We start from the raw sequence: 13400 nt of genomic DNA on the forward strand, positions 1-13400 counted from the left end.
CAACTCTGAAAACCTCACACACACAGACAATTGATCTCCGTGTTAAGCCACAAAGCATTGTTACTAAGCTTACATATTCATTCTTTTTGATCTCTTTCCATTTCCTGCATTGTATTCAGTGCCTCTTATCCTTGTCCAACATCAACAGGTCATTGCAGAGGGGTCAGTGTTGGCCAATATAAATAACCATTATAAAACCTCTAGCATGTTTTAAATCAACAACCAAAGTGGCCTACACTGTTTAAAGTATAAATTCCAAATATTTTCACGGCAGAGAGTAGGCCAAGCCTGTGAAAAGTACAGGTAAAAATTATAGTTAAATAGTCAGATCACAGCAAGCTTTTCTAGCACAAGGTTCCTCATTTTAAGACCACCTTAAAAACAAACATAGATGATGGTATCGCCTGGGCAGGAGAGGAGGCCTGGCCTTCCTACCCCCGGCACATATGTTTCACAAGAGTTTCCCACACATGGCAGAAATTACCACCATCTATACAAACTCAGAGAGTCTCTGACAAGCCTACAAGAGTCAGAGAACCAGAGAGTATAGAGAAACCTGGAGTAGGGAGGGGAAGTGGCTTACCACTTGGAGCCACCTTTCTTTTTCCTCACCAAAACCCATCAGTGATGACACCCCAACCCCCACCTGAGCAGGGTGAGGCACTGCAACATCAATGTGTCTCCAGACCACTCTCTTTGGAAGAGGTCATGGAAAAGGGGCTGATGTGAGTAGTCCAAGAGTTCCTGATACCTGGCTTTGGGAAGGACAACACGCCACCTGTCCTGACTCCAGATTTACTAGTTTGCTTTGCCTGGGCTGTTATTGGAAGTAATCTGCATCATCTAAGAATACAGTCATTGAGCTGGGTGGAGTGGTATCTGTAAATGCTAAGAGTGACAGGACCAAGGAGGCCAAGAATAATATCGACCATTAATCCCCACGTACTACCATGGAAAGATGGCAAGAATATGGTACTGATTGAGAATAAGGAGGTTCTCAAAAAAGCATGAAAAGTGTAGCATTATTTTACAAGTAACTGAATAGACTTTTTAAAAGCATGAATAAATAAATGAATATAAAACACCCAGAGGATATATACTCAAATATCATCTCTATGTATTAGGATATTACCTATTTTAAAGTTTTTTCTTTTTTTTTTTTTTATTGTGATCTTGGTTGGATTGACTTATCATTTCTAGGAAATGTCTTGATTTTCTACACAATCGTGACCAATTTCTCCTGGAGTTCCATCCAATTATACCCCTCTTATTTCAAAGTATTTGTTTACGAGTATAATATTTCCTGGTGTATTGAACCCTTATCATTTGAAAGTTGCCCTCCCAGTTTTCACAATAAGTTTTTATTATCAGGAAAAGAAGCTGCTGTCATGTTGGAAAAAGAATCACCATGAGTAATGACCACAGTATTTTCAGATCAACATCATTATCATCCATTTGCTTTAAGTACCATGTGTTACTTCATTTAATCCTTACAATGACTTTACAAGGTAAGAACTCTTGCTAACAATGTTATTTTCAGTTTGTAGACAAGAAAGGTGGGGTCTAGAAGGTTAGGTACCCTAACCTTCTCAGGATTACAGAGTAAGTGCTAGAACCAGAATTAAACCTCTGTTGACCCAGCTACAGAGTTTATGGTCTTCATGACTACATGATGCTGTGCTGACATTAAGAAATGGCTATGTCCTGACCTCACACTTGTGAAAAAGACCTATCAGATCCGGGAAGTCAAGGCATTGGCCACTACGTGCCACTTATAGAAATCTACTTTTTTAGCCTGCAGAGACTCTCAGCAGCAAGCTATATATGATTTCTGAACTTCTATTTTTTTCTCACCTGCGAAACAGATATTATAATAAATCTTGTTCGAAAGATGAACAACCTTTAATTATCTCCAACCTTATTTACCTCTGAGAGGATGGGATGTAATATGCTAGTTTAAATAATAATAGATAGTTTTTCTCTAGCATGGAGCAAATAAAAGCATAAAACTGCATTTAGGTTTCTCAAATACAGACTTGGACAAATCAAAAGGTACACTTTCTTCACTAGGCCAACTGTCCTCCTTTGACCCCCTGCTAATTTTCCTGATGATGTCTGAGCAGAACATGCTGATTTGGGTAATTCCATGTCCATGCACAAAAATAATTGATGACATCAGCATAGTTATGGGAATTAGACTTATTAGTTAATTACAGAACCAGCAGAGGGAGCACAAACCCTGCATAAATAATAACCACTTCTTCTGGGTATCTTATAAAATAGTCGTAATGGTGGAAGGAAGAAATATATTTAAAAACTACATTGTTAGTATCCGAAAATAGGCTTTACTTTGTTGGAATGGTGTTAGGGCAGAAATCTAATACACTGTTCATATGGTCTATGTATAAATGTTGACTTCTTGGGTACTGAAGAGAAGAAAAATGTGTGTGTGTGTGTGCGCACGCGCGCTTCTCCTTGTTATCATGGTGAAACTCCCCTCTGTGGAATAATTAAGGTCAGATGGTGAAACCTGCCTACAGTTGGCAAATACTTGTTGTATCTGACACTGATTTCACAGGAGCTTTCATTTTAGCCTTGCTCATCTTAAACAAAGTCCCAAGTGAGCCAACCTTATTCTTCTAAGAGGCAATCAAGATTTACATGTATGGTTGAATAAAGATTTGACAGAAGTAAAACAAAATAATGTCTATTGCTACAAAGAAAGAAAAAATAAAATTATTCTTTTTAAAAAACTATCTGCCTTAAGTCCTGCTTAACATTGTAAATAGTCACCATTTCCAAATTTGAAGCCATATGATGTTCACAGTTTTTCCCCTGAAAAATAAAATGACTGATAGGACAGTACACAGATATACGCCTCCCATCACAATAACTCCGTCATGTATAAATAGGAGTTAAGATAAAAGGCATTCATTTATTCAACCATTGACAGGTTAAGCAAGATATGTAGGGCTGAAAAGTTTTGTTTCCTAGACCAACATTCAAGACTAGGCCAAATGTTAAAGGCAGTTATGATCACAACACAGGCATAAATACTGCCCAGCATGATATACAATTTAGCCAGAGAGATAATATATAAAGAACTTGATTTCTGTACTATGAATTTCTTCTGTTGATTTTTGAGGGGATGTTCTCTCCAGAAGTGGAATTGGGGCAGGGGGGTGGGGGGAACAAAACTGGTACTTACTAGACATTACCATTTAAAATATATGTATCCTGTTGGTATGTTAAAACAAAATGCTTACTTTAAAAAGTAATAGGAATGGATTCATGGCAGGGAGAAAGAAATTTCTACCTTAGCTCACTTTTTTTTTTTTTGAGACAGAGTCTCACTCTGTCGCCCAGGCTGGAGTGCAGTGGCGCGATCTTGGCTCACCACAACCTCCGCCTCCTGGGTTCAAGTGATTCTCCTGCCTCAGCCTCCCAAGTAGCTGGGATTACAGGCGTCCACCACCATGCCCAGCTAATTTTTGTATTTTTAGTAGAGATGAGGTTTCAGAACGTTGGCCAGGCTGGTTTCAAACTCCTGACCTCAGGTGATCCACCTGCCTCAGCCTCCCAAAGTGCTGGGATTACGGGCATGAGCCACCGAGCCCAGCCATACCTCAGCTCATATTAAGAGCACCATCAAGGCTCTGGAGTAGAGAAACAGTGTTGGTGAAGAAATGGTATATTGAGTGGAGAATGGCCCTAATATGGGTTTGTTGGGTTCCAGAGAGAACCGACTCTGGGATATTGACAGCCACACTCCTAGAGTGGGTGCTCTTCCATGTGCCCCTGGATTCCCTTACCTCTTCCCCCATATCTGGCCTGGTCCTGTTTCTCATCATTTTGCAAGCCCAGTACTTGCCACCACAGAGACGTCACTGTAGTCTAAATGTATGTGTCTCTCCAAAATGCGTATTTTGAAACCTAATCACCCAGGTGACGGTGTTAGGAGGTGGGGCTTTTGGTAGGTGATTCTGAGACCTCATGAATGCCATGAGTGCCCTTCTAAGGGGCCCCAGAGAGCACCCTTGCCCTTCCCACCATGTGATGATGCAGCAAGAAGGCACCATCTGTAAACCAGGAAATGGGTCTTCACTAGACACCAAATCTACTGACATCCTGATTATGGAATTCTCAGACTCCAGAACTGCAAGAAATAAAGTTCTGTTGTTTATAAGCCACCTATTTTATGGTATGTTGTTATAGCAGCCTGACCAGATGGAAACAGACATACAACGGCAGAGGCAGCAGCAGTTCTACCAGGGAAACTGGAGAGACAGGCACACATGGCTCAGAGACTGAGGGTTCGGTTACCAATGGGGAAAAATGTGGTCTGTCCTTGCTTTTTATTCTTTTTCTCCCTTGAAGGACTCTGAGCACAGTGGACCCTCCAAATATGGCCCTTGTCAATGGGTTACAGTTTAGGTTGGGGTGGCTTTGCTTTCTTCATCCACACAATGAGAAAACAGGAGGCAACAGAGCAGTCTTCATGAGTAGATTCTGCTAGGTGCCCAGTAGATGCCCGTAACAGCTGTTAACTGACCACTCCCAAGTCTGATGCCAATACCTCTCTTTCAGAGATGGGCCACCTCTAAGTATTGGTTTCTTCTACTGCTGAACAAAGCCAAGGGACTTTATCTTACAGGGTCAGGCAAACTCCCTGTGCGTAGATCCTATGCCTCAATGAGATGTTTTTAAATAGTCTTTTTCCCACTTAAAGTAATTTTTCTCCAATGTTTATGCTTATTTGAAGTTTTCATGGCAAACTAGCATTTATTGAACACTTATTGCATACTAGGTACAGTGCTAGGAAACTGACCTGTATGATCTCATAGATCTCAAAGCATGCATTTTGAGCATCTCATACATTTTGAGATTGTATGAGTCCGTTCTCACACCGCTATGAAGAAATACCTGAGACTGGGTAATTTATAAAGAAAAGAGGTTTTTGGGCTGGGCACGGTGGCTCACACCTGTAATTCCAGCACACTGGGAGGCCGAGGCAGGTAGATCCCGAGGTCAGGAGTTCGAGACTAGCATGGCCAATATGGTGAAACCCCATCTCTACTAAAAATACAACAAAATTAGCCAGACATGGTGGCATGCGCCTGTAGCCACAGCTACTCTCCTGAGACAGGAGAATCGCTTCAACCTGGGAGGTGGAGGTTGCAGTGAGCCAAGATTGCACCACTGCACTCCAGCCTGGGCAACAGAGCAAAACTCCATCTAAAAAAGGAAAGGAAAGGGAAAAGGGGAAAGGGAAAGGGAAAGGAAAGGAAAGAAAAAGAAAAGAGGTTTAATTGACTCTCAGTTCTGCATTGCTGGGGAGGCCTCAGTAAACTGACAATCATGGCGGAAGGCACCTCTTCACAGGGCGGCAGAAGAGAAAATGAGTGCCAGCAGGGGAAAATGCCAGATGCTTATAAAACCATCAGCTCTCCTGAGAACTCACTATCATGAGAACAGTATTTGGGAAACCACTCCATAATAATTCAGTCACCTCCCACCAGGTCCCTCCCATAACACGTGGGGATTATAATTCAAGATGAGATTTGGGTGGGGACACAGCCTAACCATATCATGAATTAAGTACTTTTTACTTTCTTTCATCTTTAACTTTTATTTTAGGTTCAAGGGTACATGTGCAGGTTTGTTTTATAGGTAAACTCATGTCATGGGGTTGTGCACATTATTTCATCACTCAGGTACTAAGCCCAGTACCTAATAGTTATTTTTTTCTGCTCCTCTCCCTCCTTCCACCCTTCACCCTCAAGCAGGCTCCAGTATCTGTTGTTCCCTTCTTTGTGTCCATGAGTTCGCATCACTTAGTTCACACTTATAAGTGAGAACATGTGGTATTTGGTTTTTTGTTCCTGCTAGTTTGCTAAGGATAATGCCCCCCAACTCGATCCATGCTCCTGCAAAAGACATAGTCTTGTTCTTTTCATGGCTGCATAGTATTTCATGGTGTATATGGACCACATTTTCTTTATCCAATCTGTCACTCATGGGCATTTAGGTTGATTCCATGTCTTTGCTATTGTGAAGAGAAGTACTCTTCTTTTATATCCACCTAACAGATGGGGAACCTGAGACTCAGAACAGTTAAGAACTTGCCCAGGTCACCCGGCTAGTATGTGGCAGGCAGGAGCCACATCCGGATGTCTGCCTATGGAAGTCCATGCATGCCTTTCCACTAGAGTTCACTACACTTCCCCTTTCAAGTGAAAAGTGCAGATGACAATGTTTGTGGAAGCTGACAGAATCTTTTATTGTTAGAATTCTCATATATACATCGTGGGGGCTTTTTAAATGATTTATTGAGGTAAAATATACATATATAATGTACCATCTTTACTATTTTCAAGTGTACAGTTCAGTGGTAATAAACACATTCACATTCCTTTTTGTGGTGGTTGTTCTAAGCAACTAAAAGTTTGTTGATTTTGAGAATTATTGTAACAGCAAAAGAAAAGTCTGAGCAAAAGAATCCTGTCACTGAAAAAAAAAAATCAATAGGTGAGAGTGCAATGACGGGGCAAATCACTACCTATGGTAACATTCTCTCCGTTGATCTTTACTCCCTGCATTATGACTTGTGTCTTTCATGGACTTGAGCTTTATTCTCCACCATGATGGCTGAAAGTTACTACAGACCCAATCAGCAAACCCAGTGGCCCCTCATCTGTTGGAGTCATTAAATCAAAGTAAACACTACCAACAATCTTCAACTCAAATCCTGATTCATCTTGACCATCCACTGGAAATGACAGGCTTCTTACAAAGTAAGAAATTTTAAAATTCTCCACAGGGAGTACATCAGGTATCTGACAAATATGGTCTCGCCATTTTCTTTATGATAACCACGTTTTCTAAATGCAAAGTTATAGCATTGAATATAGCAGGAAGGTGTCCTTAGTAAGAGTTCTTAAATAAGAAGTTGATCAAAGAACAAAGAAACAAATTAATAATACTTATTTTCATCTAGTAAATGAATCTAACACAGCCTTTTGTATGATTAGGCAGAAACACAGAGATTGTTTTTTATTTTTTACTTTTTTTTGAGGGGGGAGTCTCGCTCTGTCACCCCGGCTGGAGTGCAGTGGCACAATCTCGGCTCACTGCAACCTCCACCTCCCAGGTTCAAGCAATTCTCCTGCTTCAGCCTCCTGAGTAGCTGGGATTACAGGCGCATACCACCATGCTGGGCTAATTTTTGTATTTTTAGTAGAGATGGGGTTTCACCATGTTGGCCAGGCTGGTCTCAAACTCCTGACCTCAGGTGATCAACCCACCTCAGCCTTCCGAAGTGCTGGGATTATAGGCATGAGCCACCGCACCTGGCCGAGATTTATTTTATATTTGCTATTACTCATTGTAGTATGTGTAAGTTGATCTCAGAACGAATGAATCAGCAGAGACCAGCACTGTGTCTCATTTTATCATTAGGAAGCGGCTGAAAATCTAAACCCTATCATTTATTTCAGTGAAAAGAGATATGCCTGAAAAGAATTAACCATGAGTCAGGCTTATTCTACATGTATAGGTTTTTATTTTTAGCATTCTGCAGCATTCTTAGTCAATTTTGCAGATAATTCAGGAAGCTATATAAATATGGAATGGGCAGCATGAGTTTGGAGACCAAAGAAATCTCAAAAGAAATCATTTGGAAACTTCTCCCATTTAATTAAATAAACAAACATCAGAGAGATCTGTTGTTAGTGGAACCCATCTCATGAATGTATTAGGTAATGGTTACCACAAATGCATTGATGTTAAAAATGGGCAGTTGGCTTCATTCATCTATTGAGAGACACCATCTCCCCATCCTCACCCTACAACAATAGCTGAAGTTCCTAAGATAATCTAGACATGAAACACACAACTTTTCATGTAGATTATTGACTTTCTCTTTCAAAATGAAATCTGGAGAAGTTAAGCCATTTAGATGGTTTTGTGGACAGCAGATGCATCATATCACAGACATGTCATGTGTACATAAAAAAGTATGTGTTGTGGCAACTGCCAAGTCATTCACAGCCTGAGGTTCCCCAAGGACAGGGGTTCAGCCATGGGGCGGCCAGAGAAAGGGTCATGATTCACTCTGGCAGGGCCAGTGCTTGGACAGAGTTGCCTTTAATTGCCTGGCTGTCATCTCCCAGATACTCTTGGGTGACATTGTAGCTACAGTAATGAAGAAAATAAATACACAGAATCTCATATATTCCTTGATCCTGAAATGCTCTATTTGTTTGCTCAATATTCATTAACGAGAGAAAAAATCAGATCATCTCTCATGTTTTACATCGATACCATATATCATTTTTGCTTGAGTATAAACTGACATATGTGTTCTTTCAATTACATGAAAAGCAAGATGTCAGATAGATTACACGTTTGCAATGATGCTGTTCTTTATGCTCACACTTTTGATTGGGAAGGTTTGCAGTTGAAAGGCAAGGGTAATCAGCTCAGAACAATCTGAATGGTAATTTTCTCTAGAGGTATAAAGTCATACTTTTGTCATTAAAAGGTCACATAGTTCATGAACCTTTAAAAAGGAACTTGAGGCCGAGGCGGGCGGATCACGAGGTCAGGAGATCGAAACCATCCTGGCTAACATGGTGAAATCCCGTCTCTACTAAAAATACAAAAAATTAGCCGGGCGGGGTGGCAGGCGCCTGTAGTCCCAGCTACTCGGGAGGCTGAGGCAGGAGAATGGCGTGAACCCGGAAGGTGGAGCTTGCAGTGAGCAGAGATCGCGCCACTGCACTCCAGCCTGGGCAACAGACAGAGACTCCATCTCGAAAAAAAAAAAAGGAACTTGATTTCATTTGGGTCTAGAATTTTTCACCATATTGCAGAAAGTAGCAAGGGGTAAGTCTGAAACACTTTAGTTTGGGTGTGATGGCGTGTCAAGAGAAAACTGAGCTTTCCACTTGCATTCTCAATACCTCTCTGCATGCGGTGCTCTGCATGTGGTGCCTCATTCTGTCACTTAACAGCCATCGTTTAAGTGGCCCCCACCAGATACAGGGACCACCCTAAGCTCTTTGCACACATCATAGCACATTTAACATTTTCAACTACCTTTTGCCTCAAGTATTATTGGCCCACACTTTTACAAATGAGAAGGGAGGCTTAATGGGACTAAGTTTTATGCCCAGAATCAGGACTCACAGCCAGGTCTGCCTTGCTTCCAAACCCTGTGCTCTTGACCAGCTAAATATGCAATCACCTTCAGTCATTTTGTTTTGTGACTACTTACTATTAAGACCACCTCTGATAGGGAGAGAAAGGAGAGATGCTAGGACAAAGTGTTACCATTGCAAGTAAGGTTGGCATACATGCGAGAAGCGAAGACAAGTGTCAAAAAGAGGTGGTCATCTTGTTGGGTTAGCCATGGCCAAATTCCTGCTTTCCCAGGGCTCGCTGCATTGTGACTTCAAGCAGGGCCCATCCTTACTTGGTTAGACTCCAGCACGAAAGAGTTACCGAAAGCATGAAGCAGAGAGCTTGGTCTCTCCCGTGGAAGAAGCTTATTCCTATGACACAGTATTTGAAAGGTGCCTGGTTACTTAGTCTGAAAAGGTATTGTCCCCGAGATGACTGGAGACACTAGTAGCACCAGAAGCCATTTCTTCAGTCACATGCTACTACTTATTACAGACATTCTCCTTTATTTGAAAACTCCATATGTACACATTTACTATGAGGGGATCTGTAACTTAGAAAAGGGTGTCTCCCAGTCAGAATGGCTATTATTAAAAAGTCACAAAATAACAGATGCTGGTAAGGTTGTGGAGAAAAAGGAACACTTTTACACTGTTGGGGGGAGTGTAAATTAGTTCAACCACTGTGGAAGACAGTGTGGCAATTCCTCAAATACCTACAGATAGAAATCTCCAGCAACCCCATTATTGGGTATTTCTCAAAGGAATATAAATAATTCTATTATAAAGACACATGCGCATGTATGTTCACTGCAGCACTATTCACAATAGCAAAGATATGGAATCAACCTAAATGCCCATCAATGATAGACTGGATAAAGAAAATGTAAAATGTGGTGGCCAGGCGCGGTGGCTCACGCCTGTAATCCCAGCACTTTGGGAGACTGACGCAGGCAGATCACGAGGGCAGGAGATAGAGACCGTCTGGGTAAGACAGTGAAACCCCGTCTCTACTAAAAATACAAAAAATTAGCCAGGCTGAGATCGCACAACTGCACTCCAGCCTGGGTGACAGAGTGAGACTCCGTCTCAAAAAAAAAAAAAAAAAAAAAAAGAAAATACGGTACATATACACCATGGAAAAATAACTAATGGATAGTAGACTTAATACCTGGGTGATAAAATAATCTGTACAACCCCCATGACACACGTTTACCTATGTAACAAACCTGCACACCCTGCACGTTACCCCTGAACTTAAAAGTTTAAAAAAAAGTCCTATGTATTCTTTTTTATTGCTTTTTTTTTTTTTTTTTTTTGAGATGGAGTCTTGCACTGTTGCCCGAGCTGGAGTGCAATGGCACGATCTTGGCTCACTGCAACCTCCGCCTCCTGGGTTCACGGGATTCTCCTGCCTCAGCCTCCCAAGTAGCTGGGATCACAGGTGTACACCACCACACCCGGCTATTTTTTTGTATTTTTCGTAGAGATGGGGTTTCACCATGTTGGCCAGGCTGGTCTTGAACTCCTGACCTCGTGATCCGCCCACCTCGGCCTCCCAAAGTACTGAGATTATAGGCATGAGCCACAGTGCCTGGCCCTGTGTATTCTTTATTGGGTAATTCCTAGATACTTTATGGATTTTGTTACTCACTATTGTGAGTAATATCTTTTTTTGTCATATTCTAGTTGGTTATTATATTGGTATAGAAAGTGCACTGCTGATTTATGTAAGTTGACCTTATATCAAATAACATTGTTGAACTCTCATACGACCTCTAACTGACATTGTTGAACTCTCATATAAGCTCTAAACTCTGCTGATTTTCTATGTTGATAATTACATCATCTATAAATGATGACTATTATGTCTCTTCCCTTCCAGTTTCTGTATTTTGTTTATTTTTCTTATTATATTGGTTAGAATCCCCAGTACAATGTTGAGTTATCATTAAAATAAAGATAAAGGGCATCCTTAAATTTTCCTGTATTTCAAAAGAAAAAAAAAGGTGTCTCTTTTTAAAAAAATCGGAACCTAGATTCTGCTCTAATTTTTTTTATTGACAGATAAGATTGTATGTATTTATCATGTATGACATGATGTTTTGAAGTACATATACATTACGGGATGGCTAAATCAAGCTAATTAATATATGCATTACCTATCATAGTGGTCATTTTTGGGGTGAGAATACTTAAAATCTACTCTCTTACCACTTTTCAAGAATACAATATATTGTTATGTAGTCATCATGTTGTACAATAGATCTCTTGAACTTATTCCTCTTATTTAAGTGAAAATTTGTAACCTTTGACCAACGTCTTCCCAACCATCTGCTCTGCTAAATTTCTGAATACCTGTGATCACAAGTTTCTGTGGCTAAGTTGTCTCTAGGTTGCTTACCTGTAATATAATGAGTCTTAATTATGTTGGAATAGGGTATGCACCATCTCTTTCCCATGCTAAATGAAAGCACTCACAGGCAGAGTTGGTACAAAATTTATCACTGGAGCCCAGCCTGGTGCCTGGTACATAGCAGGTACTAAATAGGCAATGAATGATGAAGTGTACCTTCTTCTGAGTGTTTTAGTTTTTGCATTTTGAATCTCAGTCTCTCCTTTTTTGTATATTTCCCTTCCTTTACCTTAAATCAACTAAGTTCTTTCTATAACAAATTGCCTTCCATAGATGGTGCCAGAGGATGTGGTCTGAACATTCACTGAGCTACCTGTTTCCAGCCTGCAGAATTAGAGAAGAAGATTTGGAAAACAAAACCCAGAATGAACAAACAAAACAAAACACAAAATATCCCTTTCCAATTTTGAAAGGAAAACCTCTTAAGGGACAGAAGCTGATGAACAAGATCTCACCATTATACAATGATGAAGCTGGCTCGCGGATGAGAAAACGGCTACTAGGAAGTCACGATTATTGTTGTACATTATTTGTGTTTAGTGCCAGAGAAACGATTTTCTTTCTGTAATATCTTTGCCTCAATAAAATTAAGAATGTAGTGTAAGATCCAAATTTCCCCCAAAGGGGTCAGCTTAAAAAAATGTATTAGCTCTACTGCCATGGGGATTTATAGTTTCTCCTTTAATAGTTATAGTCTGATATACCATAAGTTTTGTTGGTCACTAGGTGGATTCATTTATCTTTCTTTTGAAACACACGTTGAATGTTTTAAGCAAATTCTGGCCCTTCAATTGATTGAATTTTGCATTGAGGAATGAATTGTTGAATGACTTTGGAATATGTCTCCAAAACAGGAAGACCTTAAAATAAAAACAGATATTGAAGACTGTATTTTCTTGATTGTCAGTCAAGCTAATTATGCTTTACTCTAAAGCTTTGTCTATCAGGCAAGAAAGGAAAAGGCAATTGGGGGCTCTCTCCTTGCAGAGCCTGATGTCTGGGAATATAACACCAGTTTATTCACAGCAGGATCCTGCTATAATTGGCAGTTCCATTTTCCCCTACTAGAGGGTAATTCTCTAGTGAAGAAAACACAGTGTTAACAAGATTTTACAAATTTGACATATGGTATCCTATCGAAAATGACCAACAAAAGTTCCTTATCTCCCCAAACAAATGCAGTTATCACAGGATAGGACTACAAAGAGTGATAGAAAAGAAAGGAGGGGGAGACGGCCCTTGGAGTTCTTTTATAGGGCCTGTAAATCTGTGGTCTTAACAAAAAACCCATTAATAACAACAAAAGGTAAGACACGGTGGCTGTGTCTCCAAGAGTTGGTGATGAAATGATGATAAAACCTCACGTGAACACGGTGCTTCATTAACAACAGTTGATTACGGCTAGGGCATTTGGAGTGAGGATTCTGGCCCAGGAGTGAATCCTTAGTGAGTCTATTCAGTTTAGGATGGGGCTGGTCCACAGAGCAAGTAAAAGGAAATAAAAGACATGCAGGAACTAGCAATAATTCTGGGTTTAACCTCACCCTTTCCCTTAACACACAGAAACTCTAGAATGAATTTGTAGAAAGGGTCAAATTGTTTTGATGTGGATCCAAAATGGGCTTCTTTATTATAATATAAATCTTGTTTAAAACCATACCTCCCCAGTGAGGTCTCTGGTTTCTGTTTTAACAAAAGAATGAATGAAAGATTATTCTGGAACATAAAACACTAGGCAGAATGTATGCAAATTTTCCAGAAAAAGCAGAGCAAGGATTTGTGTTCTCTTTCCACTTGAACAT

At 40.4% G+C, this 13400-nt stretch overlaps 1 protein-coding gene and 1 long non-coding RNA gene across 3 annotated transcripts in view; one reads left to right on the forward strand and one right to left on the reverse strand.

Annotated features, from left to right (window-relative positions):
• LOC126947646 (uncharacterized) overlaps positions 1-11956 on the forward strand; it is a 142008-nt gene extending 130052 nt beyond the window's left edge. Inside the window, exon 3 of the long non-coding RNA XR_007723155.1 lies at positions 11872-11956. This is a non-coding gene — a long non-coding RNA (uncharacterized LOC126947646). The remainder of the gene's footprint in view (positions 1-11871) is intronic.
• The window catches only part of PDZRN3 (PDZ domain containing ring finger 3), a 240034-nt gene that overhangs the window by 70568 nt on the left and 156066 nt on the right, over positions 1-13400 (reverse strand). The window lies entirely within an intron of this gene.

This window comes from Macaca thibetana, chromosome 2, assembly GCF_024542745.1.
Source record: "Macaca thibetana thibetana isolate TM-01 chromosome 2, ASM2454274v1, whole genome shotgun sequence".
NCBI lineage: Eukaryota > Metazoa > Chordata > Mammalia > Primates > Cercopithecidae > Macaca > Macaca thibetana.